Genomic DNA, 14,202 nt, shown 5'->3' with positions numbered 1-14,202 from the left:
AGCTATACCACCCTTGGGTATATACCCAAGGAATGATCAATCATACCACAAGGACACATGCTCATCTATGTTCATAGCAGCATTAATTCTAATAGCCAGAACCTGGAAACAACCTAGATGCCTTTCAACTGAAGAATGGATAAATAAATTATGGTACATATACACAATGGAGTACCACTTAGCAGAGAAAAACAATGACATCATGAAGTTTGCAGGCAAATGGATGGAACTAGAAAAAATAATCCTGAGTGAGGTAACCCAGACTCAGAAAGACAAACATGGTATGTACACACTCATAAGTGGATACTAGATGGAAAGCAAAGGATAACCAGACTGCAACTCACAAATCCAGGGAGGCTACTTAGTGAAGAGGCCCATAAGAAAGACACAGAGATTACCCAATGACAGAGAAATGGATGAGATCTACATGAGAAAACTGGGAGTAGTAGAAGAGAGAAATGGAGGGCAAGGGTCAGGGGAAAGAGAGCTTAGGGGAGTGGGAGTCCCAGCTGGATCAGGAGCAGAGTGGGAGAACGGAGAAGGAGACACCATGATGAATGAAGACTCCAGGGGAATAGGAAGAAGCAGAGTGCTAGAGAGGTCCCCAGAAATCCACAGAGATACCTCCACTATAGACTACTGGCAATGGTCAAGAGAGTATCTGAGATGACCTACTCTGGTGATTGGATGGCTGAACACCATGGCTGTCATGATAGAACTCTCATCCAGTGTCTGATGGAAGTAGATGCAGAGATCCACGGCTGAGATCCAGATGGAGCTCCAGGAGTCCGATTGTTGAGAAAGAGGAAGGATTATATGAGCAAGAGATATTGAGACCATGATTAGAAAAAACACAGGGACAAATAGCCAAACTAGTGGAAATGCATGAACTGTGAACCAATGGCTGAGGAGCCCCCATGGAACTGGACCACGCCCTCTAGATAAGTAAGACAGTCAATTAGCTTGAACTCTTTGGGAGACACCCAGGCAGTGGAGCCGGGACTGTCCTTAATGCATGAACTGGCTTTCTGTAACCTATGGCCTATGCTGAGACACTTTGCTCAGCCTTGGTGTAGGGAGGAGGGGACGAGACCTGCCTGGGCTGAGTCTACCAGGCTGGGCTGACTCCCCAGAGGAGACCTTGCCTTGAAGGAGGTTGGAATAGGGGGTTGAATTGGGGGCAGGGAGGCAGGAGGACAGGGGAATCCATGGCTGTTATGTGAAATTAAGTTAATTATAAAATAAAAATATTTTTTAAAAGAGTATAAATAGTCTAAGTTCGGTGTAAGTCATGATATATCAACCTGCAGGGAAGCTGGAACATCCTCTTTCTTGTGGCAGTAGCTCCAGGTAAGGGGTTTCCAATTTCCAGACTTGAGGAGGGGCCATGTACTCAAGTGACAATGACATCCACTCTGCCTTTCTCTCCACAGGTGTCCACTCCCAGGTAGAGCTGCAGCAGCCTGGGGCTGAGCTGAAGAGGCCTGGGGCCTCAGTGAAGTTGTACTGCAAGGCTTCTGGTTACACCTTCACTGACTACACTATGCAGTGAGTGAAGCAGAGGCCTGGACAGGACATGGTGTGGATTGGATTCATTTTTCCTGGAAATGGTCAGACACATCCTCCAGCACAGCCTACATGGAGCTCAGCAGCCTGACCTCTGAGGACTCTGCAGTCCATTACTGTGCATGAGACAGAGGGTTGTAACCCACATCCTGAGTGTGTCAGAAACCCTGGAGAAACAGGAAGTTGCCCTGGGACTGAGATGACAGAGAAGATTAGCCTGGAGACTTCCACAGAAATAATCATCGAGTGTCCCTTTGTCTATCATTTTACAGCCTTATAGGGTCTTTGTCAACTTTTCAAAAGAACATTAGAGAATGAAATTATGCTGATTCAGGATCCCCCCATTGTACACAATACCTTGACTAGTTCTTTATCAGTGACCACCTCCATTCACATGCTCTTCTTTTGAAACAAAAGATAACAAACTCTGGCAATATATTAATATTAAATATAAGAGATTAGAACTATTGGTGGAGTGGCTGGGAATACACTATAATGTGATTTGTCCAGTAAAATACAATCAAAAGTATCAGGGCAAACTAAAACCACTTACAAAACTTAGTTTGATATACCTAAAACAACACCGACAAGTACTTCAATGGAAGTTGTCTCCATAGATTCATGGGGAACCACCTTACCTTTCCTCCTAAATCTAGTTTTATATATTTATTTATGAGGAAGTTTAGTCCTGAATTGCTTTTGGTAGAAATAATTAAAATTGTTATTGTTTTAGAGTTAGAGATGTAGCTGCTTGTCCTGCTGTGGAGTCCTCAGGATGTGGAGTATGGAAACTTTGGAAACATTTTGGACTCCTGCTCAGGTAAAATTGGGGCCAGCACAGTGGGATTCCAAACTGGGAATGTAAGAGACTAGTTCACGTTATCCAAAGTACTATGTGTTCATGACCCTGTTTCATGAATTTGGACTGTCTTTGCCTCAAGTTTTATTTTGACACCAACTAACACTGAATGAACATCTGTGTATGGTGCATAACAATCTCCCTCACAAACACACATACACACACACACACACACACACACACACACACAGAGTGAGAGAGAGGGAGAGGGAGAGAAAGAGAGAGAGAGGGAGAAGGAGAGGGAGAGAGAGGGGGGGAATACACACATCACCTTTTGTTGTTAGAGGCAGGAAGGTCAATTAGGACTTCTCTTGATTCTTGAGTCTATTATAACTCTGACATCTCTGAATCCTATCATTTCTGGCTATGTATGCTTTTTTTGTTTTTGTTTTGTTTTGTTAGGAGAATGCACATACACTTTGGCTATACAAACACTGAATGTCAGGAACAGAAATAATACTGCCATTTATAACATGTCTAAAATCTGACTATTTTGATTAAAACAATAGAATAGAAGATATTTTTACAGAGACCAGACTGTGAATCAACAAAGTCATAGCACAGTGCCAATATCTCTAATCACCAGAGCAGTGAAAACTAAAGTCACAAGGTGATGTCACCTTCTACCTGTGGATGTTTTCAGGGTGAAATGTGTGTTCACTTCTGTGACTGTGCTGATGGTTAAACAAGGTTCCATGTTTATGAATGCTTAGCATGTGAGACTACAAATGTGTAGCTGTCTCCTATCAAGTATATTTTCTGAAAATAAAACATGTATCCATACTTTCAGGAACTAATAAAATGAAAGAAAATCAAAAGTGTCGCCATCACAGTGAAGAGGACATTGAAACTTCACCAGACATGTCTGACTCTGACCAAGAGCTGTCTCAGGTGTCCAGCACCAAGAATCACAAACCCAGGCACTGGGATAATAGACCAGATTTGAGATTCATCCAGAAATGTGACAGTGTGTTATGACTTTTAATTTGTATGTTTTTTTTAAAGGAGACCACATTACTAGATATAATGCATGTCTTGTGTACAAAATATATGAAATGGATCAAGTGTGGTGAAACTTTAACCAGAAAAAGTATATAGAACAAAATCATGATTTCAGCCAGATCTTCCAATCAGCACTAAACACAGACCACTCACCATGGAAATGGGACTTACATGTTTTTTATTATTGCTCTTATAAAAGGTAATTTACAGGGAAGAGCTTTCCTTTGTGTAAGAGGTTATGAGTAAGAGGGATAATGGATATATGTGACAGATTTCTGACTATAGTTCTCCATGTTTTCAGGAGTCCAATGTCAGGTATTGTGGTGGTAATCTAATTGTACTGAAATATTATTTTGATTGTATGTTAATAAATAAAGTTGTCTGGGGGTCAGAGCTATTAGAGCCATAGCAAGAGTGTGGCGGTGGTGGCACACGCCTTTAATCCCATAAGATCTCTGTGTGTTCAGGGATACAGTCAGCATTGGAGACATATACCTTTAAGACCTAGGGGGCTGTACATTCAGACAGTGACGAGGCAGTCATGTGTTTGGGTTTACAACCAATGAGAAGGCAGAACAACATACTATAAAAAAACGAACCGACAGGAAGTAGGTCTCTTTTCGAGAAGCTGGGACAGCAGGAGGAAGGGTGAGATTTTAGCTCTGAGCTCTGACCTCTCGGCTTTCTCTTTTACATTGTTTCTGTGTTTCTTATTTAATAAGATGGTTGGATACATCAAGGTATAGCTGATAGAACATCAGGAAAGCTTGATACAGCCTGGAGGATCCATTATACTCTCCTGTGCAGGCTCTGGATTCACCTTCAGTAACCCCCAGGAAAGGGGCTAGAGTGGATAGCAACTATAAAATATGATGGAAGTGCAAGAAACTATGCAGAGTCTGTGAAGGGCCCATTTATCATCTCCACAGACAATTCTAAGAACTCATTGTACCTGCAAATGAGCAGTCTGAGAAATGAAGATACTGCCATGTACTACTGTTTTACACAGTGAGGAAAGGGAATTGTTAAGCCAAGACACAAACCTCCCAGCAAGGTGTTCAAGTCCAGCAGGGGGCACTGAGCACACAGGGTGCTCCAGATCAATCGAAGAAGCAGCAAAGGTACATGAAAGGTTAAAATACTCTATGGTGATTTCAAATCATAGATCACATTTCCCAGGATTCCCCTATACAGGCATAGCCTCTACTATTCTTTGAAATAAATAACTTTCTAAAAAATTCTGTCTTCTTATGTACACATTTAAATACAGAACACACTCTGAACAGAACAAAATACTGAGCATTACCCAGGAAAGATTTGACTCTGCTATGAGTACCAGGATCACATGCTGAGGAAGCATGGAACCAGCCTTTAGTTTTAAAAACAAATGAAGTTGGGGGTGAGGGAGTATTTGATTTCCCTAATTACTGAAAGGCATGCCACATGTTCCAGAAAAAGCTGGGAGAATCCAGGCCCAGGTGTATTGTGACACCATGACTAACAAGCTGACACGTGCTTTCTGGGTAAGATATGCTCAGAATATTTGTTTTAAAACAGTATTATTGGATATACTATCAACAATGCCAAATTTCACCATCAGCTCAATCGTATTTTGCCTTGCCTCTGTGCCTTGCTTCCAATACTGACAGTCCTTTTTCATAAGCAATTGTTAAACACTGAGTAGATTTTCCTTCATGGTTTAGAGAGTTTTCCTCTCTGCTGAGATTCAGAAGACAGCCTGTCTGCTCCTCACAAGTCTGACACACCCATGGAGGAACCTAGATTGACCAAGGGTGCAAGAGGCAGATGCTCACCCTATTTGCCTCAAAGATGGCAGAGCCTCCTATGGGGATAGGATGATGACCTTCTGGACAATGTGCTGTGGTGATGCATTGTGTCCCTCAATATACTGTGTGCCCCAATAAAATTTGCCTGGAGATCAGAGGAAAAAGCCAACCACTATATAGAGGTCAGGCAAAGGTAGCATGTGCTTTTAATCCTACCACCTGGGAGGCAAGAATCTGTATGGATCTCTGTGAGTTCAAGGCCACATGGGGAACAGAGCCAGGCATTGTGATATACACCTTTAATCCCAGCACCATCCATATAACTCTGTAGGGTGTACAAACAGACAGGATGTGACAGAGTTGGGCGGGAAGAGGAAGTGATGTAGCTGGGCTGAGAGAGCAAATGGGAGAACAGAATAGAAAGACATATAGGTGTGGGTAGACAGGAAGTAGTTCATCTTTGGAAGCTGCAGAGTTGGTGAGTTGAGGTTAGCTGTGGCTTTCCCTATTTCCCTGATCTCTCAGATTTTCACCCCTATATCTGGCTCTGTGTTTTTTTTTTTTATTTAATAAGACCATTTAGAAATTCATCTACACTGTGCACCTTCACTCTGCAATGAATGATGCTCAAGTCTAACTCTGGGTTCCAATGGGAGAGGCCTGTTAGTCTGCTCCCCCTGTGCTGCATGCAAAAGCTTACCTCCTCAGACGGTGGGGGATACGTTGTTCACTGCGGACTTATATGGCATTGTCCTTCCTTTAATTAATTACAACAAGTGTTACCATGTAATCCTTCGAGTACAACCAAGGAATAATTGAAAGGAAACAAAATAGTAGAAAAATATGGGCAATACAGGTCTTAAGAGTTGCTAGAAATTTCACTTGAATGTCTAAAATAGTGTGAATACAAATAGTTAATATGCTATCTTTGCTGCTGAAACTAAGAAATCACTAAACACAGGAAAGGTCACTTTTTTCACAAATTCTTAGTGCCTTTGATTTCCTACATTTTCCAATAAAGTCCCATGCATACATCAGTAAAAGGTGCATATAGAAGACCTTTGGATAAAAATGATTCATGGTATTTTAATGACACGTCAGTAAATAGTATCTTTTTCCATGAACTGGACAAAGCTGCCATTGTGGACAAGGATAGGAACTTTCATAGTTAGGGAGCCAGAGCACTGTGAAGATTGGGGAATTATTGTTGAGTGTTGGTGTCTCCCTCCTGCAGAGAACCCCCCTTCTCTTTCCTCATTTTAACATTCAGTCATTTATCTTGTATGAGGGAGGAGCTCAGAAGCATCATGGTAAGTGATGGAAGTATAAGCAGGAGAGTTGTAAAATCTATCACAGCAGGCTTTTTATAACTACACACATCATCTAGAGCTTAAGAGCTTAGCCCTGTGGTGTTAAGGCAATGCAAAGGAGCTTATTGACAAAAATCACTGGAGCTGCATGGGAAAGGACCTATTCCCAAGTTCTCCACCCTGTGAGATTTTACTGATTGACATTTTAAAGGATCAAATATGATCATGCAGGTTCCAATCCCAACCTCAATCACTGTAACCTTTGTCACTCTGCTTCCCTGCTGCTCTGACAGAAACTAGAGTTTTCCTGCCTTGCCCACAGTCAGGACAAATCTTTGTCACCAGCCAGTCCCACAGATGCTCAGACCCAACCAAGTAAACACAGAGACTTCTATTGCTTACAAACTGTATGGCCGTGGCAGGCTTCTTGCTAACTGTTCTTATAGCTTAAATCAATCCATTGCCATATATCTATACCTTGCCACATGGCTCATGGCTTACCGGTGTCTTCACATGCTTCTTTTCATGGCAGCGGCTGGCAGCATCTCTCTCTGTCTTCCTGTTCTTTCTTTCCCCTTCTCTTTTAGTCCCACCTACACTTCCTACCTGGCCACTGGCCAATCAGTGTTTTATTTATTTATCTATCAGAGCAATTGGACATAGAGACTACCCACAGCACTTGACCCTCAGAAGGAACAAGCAGGGCACCAAAGTGCTCCACCAGACAATCCTGAGCTGATGGCTTTGTTAATGGATCACATACCCAAAAGACAGAGAGAGCATCCCAAACATGTAGAATGTGAAACTCAATACAAACACATAAAGGGGGCTCTTCCCTGATTTGTTTACAAAACCTACACAGTTATCTCCTAAGCTTTTGAAAGGCCAAGAATGAATTCATTCTACAGACAGACAGCAGTGGTGCTTTTAATAACTTCATAGGCTCTTCAAGTGATGGAAACACAACCATTACACAAATGGTTAATAAACTTTTCTTACAGTTTTCAACATCTTTTTGTTGTTTTTGTTTTGTTTTTATCTTTGGAGATGGGGTTTCTCTGTGTTGTTTTGGTGCCTGTCCTGGATCTCACTCTATAGACCAGGCTGTCCTAGAATTCACAGAGATCTGCCTGGCTTTGCCTCCCAAATGCTGGGATTAAAGGTGTGTGCCACCACCGCCCAGCTAGTTTTCATCATCTTGATCCATCAGTGAATTGCAAATTTAAAAAAAAAATAGAATTAGATTTCATCCCTCTAAGAAGGTCATTTATTAATGAAACAAATGACACCAAATGTTGATGATTAATTGGAAAAGGGGTAACCATGACATGTGGTTGGTGAGAGTGTGAACTGTTGCTGTCCCTATGACATCTTGTCTGAATATCTTCCAAAAGCTAAAAATAGAAATGTCATGTGGCCTAGCTACATCACTCCTGGGCAGATACTGAAGGACTCACTACTGCAAAGATACCAGATCTTTTGTATTCAGCCTTGCCTTCTTCACTGCATCTAAGAGCTGGAATCAGCCTAGAGGCCCATTAGCTGATGAATGGACAATAAAGGTATGATTGAAGCCTGTCTTCTCTACTATTGAGAAACCTGCCTGACTCCATTACAGAGGCAAGAGCCACTATACTGTATTTTTTTTAAATAAATTTGTATTTACTGTGAGAGTTGAGTTGCTCTCTGTTTCCTGGAAACTGACTTGCACCAACCTATGACCTTGATTTGTTTTTGAGAATGCCCTGAACCTTCCTGATTCTCTCTTAACCCATCTAATCAAATGGTGGGTGGCCACTTGATGTCCTTTTCAGGTTTTTTTGTTTTTCCTTATTGCCCCATTGTCTCCCTTCTGCTAAACTACAAATAATTTTACTCCTTAAAAGGGGCCCAAGGGATATATTTGGGGCTGATCTCTTTAACATGACTTAGGAGGCAGTCACTGACCTGATCTTGGGTGCACACCAATTAAATCAATCTTGCTTCAAGTTTGGATAAAATCGTGGGTTTGGTCTTATTCTTGCCATTGGAATTAATACTATCTGTACAAGTACTCATGTTAATATTCCTACTTATTAAACTTCTTAGCTCACTCATGGTATTTCCAACAATCATACTGGATAATTCATTACATTTCTAACAAAACAGTAGTTATATTATTTCTATTGCTGATGACAGTGATGATCCCTACTCTGTGATCAGAAATGTTGTATGCATTTAAGTGATACAATCTCTATCAACTTCTGTACTTATTCATGTGCCTTCTATTAAAAAAAGGAATTCTGCAGGGTCAGAATTGAAAACCTGCATTCAAATGAGAGGGTTTTAAGGCTTATGGGATTGGGGTGGAAACGGTAGATCTCCTGTAGGAAAACAAAATACTTCAGATAGTTATGAATGCATGTGAGGACAGCTAGAAGGGAAGATCAAAAGGGGAGTGTGTGAAAAAGGGGAGCAATAGAGAAAATAAGGGGAAAAAGAGCTAAAACTTAGGGCCATTTGAGGGGTAGTATGGAAACCTAACACAATAGATGATTCCAAAGTAGAAATGTGCTGTGAGATGGTCTGTATGTCAAATTGCTCTGATTGTTCAATAAATAAAACACTGACTGGCCACTGGCTAGGCAGGAAGTATAGGCAGGACTAACAGAGAGTAGAAAAGAAAGAACAGAAAGGTGGAAGGGTCACTGCCAGCCTCCACCATGACAAGCAGCATGTCAAGATGCCTGTAAGCCATGAGCCACATGTCAAGGTATAGATTTATGGAAATTAATTACTTTAAGCTATAAGAACAGTTAGCAAGAAGCCTGCCATGGCCATCCAGTTTGTAAGCAATATAAGTCTCTTTGTTTACTTGGTTGGGTCTGAGCAGCTGTGGGACTGGCTGGTGACAAAGATTTGTCCTATGGGCAAGGCAGGAAAACTCTAGCTACAAATGGCACCCAACCTGTTGGCAAGAGTTTCCACATAAAACCTGAGAAAAAAGATTCTAAAATGGAGCTAAAAACAGTTCCTAGTTGTTTCTCTCAAATTACTGGCAGCCTGCGTGTTAGAGCTACTATGGTGGGTTCCTGGCATGAGTATTCAACCTGCAGTTTGTCTGGAATGAGGCCTCTGCAAGTGGCACATTAAGCTGCATTGTGGATTTAGCCTTTGCTAGTACAAAACAAAAAGAGGTTTCTGGGCTAAACACTGTTTTGATAGAAGCGTAGACCCACTATTTCTGAGACTTGATGACTCCCAGAGCTGGTGGAAAATGTACCACCACCATATTGGGAAGCTGAAGTGGGCAGAGCCAGCAGCCACAGCTCTGTTTCAGTCTTAGAAGGCTGCAATTTAAAGCAATAGGCTCAAGATAATATAAAAATTTAGCCATGTAAAGATGGCTATCACACAGAGAATCTAGATTATGTTCTCTTTGATATTCATAACTGAAGAAAAACATTTGATTGCAAAAGCTGTTGAGTTATGCCAAAATGTATATTTTAAAGGTACCTTGACTACAAAATTTGGATGTAGGGATATGTTGTTTTGGAAAGGAGACTCTGCTTTTGTTCCCACAGAAAGCTAGAGTCTATGGATTTGTTCCAGATTAAGATACATCAGGTTTGACCAGCCAAGACCCCCTGAAAGGTCTCTGATGACACCAAGGCCCAGATGATCCAACATCCAGAACCATTTGAAGGCAACTGGCTCAGATGATACACCCTCATGGACTACTCCATAATCCTAAAATTTTCTTTGTGTCCCCATAAGATACAGCGCCCCCTCCAGCAGGAAGTAGTAAGAGAAGCTACGCCCAAATTCCCAAATTATATGTAATTTTACTTTGTTAAGGTTAAAACCTTACTTTAAAAAAAAAGGAGATAAAAAGGAAGTGCTGTGGGATGGTCTGTATGTCAACTTGCTCTGATTGGTCAATAAATAAAACACTGATTGGCCAGTGGCTAGGCAGGAAGTATAGGTGGGACTAACAGAGAGGAGAAAAGAAAGAACAGGAAGGCAGAAAGGTCACTGCCAGCTGCTGCCATGACAAGCAGCATGTGAAGATGCCTGTAAGCCACAAGCCATGAGGTAAGGTATAGATTTATGGAAATGGATTAATTTAAGGTATAAGAACAGTTAGTAAGAAGCCTGCCATGGCCACACAGTTTGTAAGCAATAAGTCTCTGTGTTTACTTGATTGGGTCTGAGGGGCTGTGGGACTGACTGGTGACAAAGATTTGTCCTGACTGTGGGCAAGGCAGGAAATCTCTAGCTACAGAATTGTAACACCAACACAAGCTACAACTCCTTGGATTTATAATGGTATCCAGCTTCCAGGCATGCTAGGTCAATGATGGAAATTGCTGTGGGAGTAACTAACAATATATGAGTTGACAAATGGTCCATATAAGAAATAGAACCCATACTCTACTTGATTGACCAAGATTCTCAGAAGAGATAGTCCAAGAATCTATGGTAAAAATAAGTATTATTGTTCTATAAAAAGAAGATTGAGCTGGGTTGTGGCGGTGGCGGCATTGGTGGCAGTGGCGCACGCCTTTAATCCCAGCACTAAGGAGGCAGAGGCAAGTGGATCTCTGTGAGTTCATGGTCAGCCTGGTCTACAAAGCAAGTTCCAGGAAAGGCGCAAAGCTACACAGAGAAACCTTGTCACGAAAAACCAAAAAAAAAAAAAAAGAAAAAGAAAAAAAAGAGAAGATTGCAATAAAATTACTCACAATGACTTTCTGCTACTTTCAAAGATCAGCGCCTTACTCAGCCATTATCAGAAAAGTTTTATTCTGCAGCAGTTGGGGACACATATAGAGACTCACAGCCAGACAATATTCTGAGAATGAGTGACCTTGGACCACTCATCACTATATGAGTTGTCTTCATCAAATCCCCTCAGGGCTCATGGAACACTGAAGAAGAAGAGGAGAAAGGGGTATAAGAGCCAGAGGGGATAGATGCATCAAGGAAGTAAGCTCTACACATGAACAGGATAGTTGCACATACAAATTTAGAGAGACTGAGATACATGCACAGAGCCCATTGAGTCTGCACCAGATGGGGTCCTAGAGCTGAAAGGAGAATTGGACACAAGCACCCACCCCACCCCCTATGCTATCTCCAATTGATAATCACTTGCATATGAAAAATTAGTTTTCTCTTAGGGAGTCTCACTGAGGAAACCAACTTCATTTCCAGCAGTAGATGGTCATAAGATATCAAATTCAAATACATTTTTGGAGGTTCCTTGTCTCATAATATCACATGGCTTCTGTTGTTTTTCTTATTTATTTATTTATTTATTTATTTATTTATTTATTTATTTATTTATTTATCTCTTATTCTATCCTACATTTTCTTTACATATGTAGCATATTGTGTTTACATCAGGAGGTCTCTGCATCTGCACCTGTCCCTTCTGCCTTTTCTTGGATTCTTTTCCTTATGTTTGTTTGTCCTGTTCCAATCTGTTAGTATTTGTTTTGTATCATTTTATTTTATTATTATTCATTAGAAGCTTGCTTGTTTTCTAAAGAGAGACAGCAAAATTTTGTATCTGGATGGGAAAGGAGGCAGAGGTCTTTGGAGTTGAAGATGGAGGAGAAACTGAAATCAGGATATATTATATGAGAAAAAAAAGATGTGCCCATAGGTTAAAAACTAATAGAAAAATGAGAAAAGAGAGAAGGACTCATATTGTGCCCAAACACTGATACATGTTACAAACTTCAAGAGGAGTCTCAGTCTGTAAAGAGACCCAAGGCAGGAGAACGTCCTCTCTAACTTAATTCTTAGTCTCTGTGGTTGGGGTATCAAATAACTGCTCCCATGATACTGTCAATGTCTAACCCTGGTGGTCTGCGAGTCAGGACAGCATAAAGAATAAATGGGGTCCCTGAGCAAGGTTCATGGTGTACATGGTTACCAGCTCCTTCTCTCAGCAAGTGTTTCTTCTACATTGCACAGTGTGTATGGAGTAAGAAGTAGGTGTGGACCCTGTGCAGTAACAATATGACAATGTACCAATTTTCAAGGAAAGATTGAAACCCACCTCATTAGTGGAAAAGAAGGAAAAGCAGGAGTGTGTGGCCTTACTAATCAGAAAGACAGTGCTCAGGAACCTAGTGTGAAAAGAAGGTTGGCACTGACCTGAGACAGCAAAAGAACACCATAAGAATGGAGGTGGGGAGGTTGGACTAGGAAGTTCAGATTGATCATTCCAAGATGTGTTTCCTGTGATCCCTGTGGTCCCCATGCTCTCTTACTCCAGACTCATACTACAGGAAGTCTGATAGAGTGATGGTCATAATGTAACAACCAAGCAGAGTTAATATCCACCCTCCCCATTTATAAAGACAAGGTTGATTCCCCATATGCAAATACATCTTCTAGCTCTAAGTTAAATCCCCTCCTGGACTGTGGGAACTCATATCTCTCTCACAGGAGGCTAACCTCTGAGGAAAAGGAGGTATAGCCTAGAAGATGACACTGTTGGGTCTTCTGTGTCTGGTGACAGCCCTTCCTGGTGAGTGTTACCATTTCATACATGTGTCCATGAGGGCTTGTGACAACCTGTGATTGACAGAATTGTCTCTTCTTGTCTGAAGGTATCCTGTCCCAGGTATAGCTTCAGGAGTCAGGGCCTGGCCTGGTGAAGCCCTCGCAATCACTGTCCCTCACCTGCTCTGTCACTGGTAACTCTATCACCAGTGGTTATATCTGGAACTGGATCAGACAGTCCCCAGGGAAGAAACTGGAGTGGATGGGGTACATCAGTTCTGGTGGTGGCACCAACTACAACCCATCCTTCAAAAGCCACATCTCCATCACCAGAGAAACATCCAAGAACCAGTTCTTCCTGCAGCTGAACTCTGTGACCACTGAGGACACAGCCACATATTACTGTGCAAGAGACACAGTGAGGAGACTTTAGCATGAGCCCAGACACAAACCTCCCTGCAGAGGAGCTCTGGACCAGCAGGGGGCGCTCAGCTCTAACTCAACCCAGGAACTCTAAGACTTCAGAGCTGGAAAGAACAACTCCTGGTTTTCCGTTTTTGCCTCTCACTTCCTAAGGGCAGAGGGATTTGGCGGTCTTTTTTTCTAAAGTCACATTTGCTTATTTCTCACAATTGCTATCAAGATGGTACACATGGTGATATTTATTTTTTGTGTTATGAATCTAGCCTTTATCAGTGGAACCATCTCTGGTCTCAGAAATATTCTTAATAAAAGCTTAGCTTTTAGAAACTCATCTGACCTTGCCATCACAGTACTTGTTCCATTAAAAAATGAACTCTAGTTTGGATTCTCCATACCTTTCACCCTCAGATACATCTATATGTCAGAGCTCTTGTTACATTATTGACAAAAAGCAGTTGCTGTTATGCCTAAGGAACACGTCACAGACTTAAGTTGGGTCCACACATCACTGCAGCTGTATTGCCCTCTCTGTAATGAAGGGCAGGTATTTTATGAGGTCAGCTATGCATGGCTAATATCTAAGCACTCTGATTTAAGGGAGTTACTCCCAGAGTTGTAATATTTTTCATGAAAGGTAAACAAATTAGCATTGAGATTAAAAACATCATATTAAACAAGTACCATGTATTTGCACTGAGAATTGCTATTTTTAAATATGTCAGTGAAGTATCTACCTGTGATATAGAAAAGAACTAAA

The 14,202-nt window shown here is 41.4% G+C and overlaps 1 pseudogene; it reads left to right on the top strand.

Annotated features, from left to right (window-relative positions):
- Nucleotides 1-13,004: 13,004 nt before the first annotated feature.
- Nucleotides 13,005-13,455, top strand: LOC114685207 (annotated as a pseudogene).
- The last annotated feature ends 747 nt before the right edge of the window (nucleotides 13,456-14,202 follow it).

This window comes from Peromyscus leucopus, chromosome 14 (genome assembly GCF_004664715.2).
Source record: "Peromyscus leucopus breed LL Stock chromosome 14, UCI_PerLeu_2.1, whole genome shotgun sequence".
NCBI classification, from domain to species: Eukaryota; Metazoa; Chordata; class Mammalia; order Rodentia; family Cricetidae; genus Peromyscus; species Peromyscus leucopus.
The sequence above is the reverse complement of the archived record's forward strand: the minus strand, read 5'-3'. Positions and strand labels throughout refer to the sequence as shown.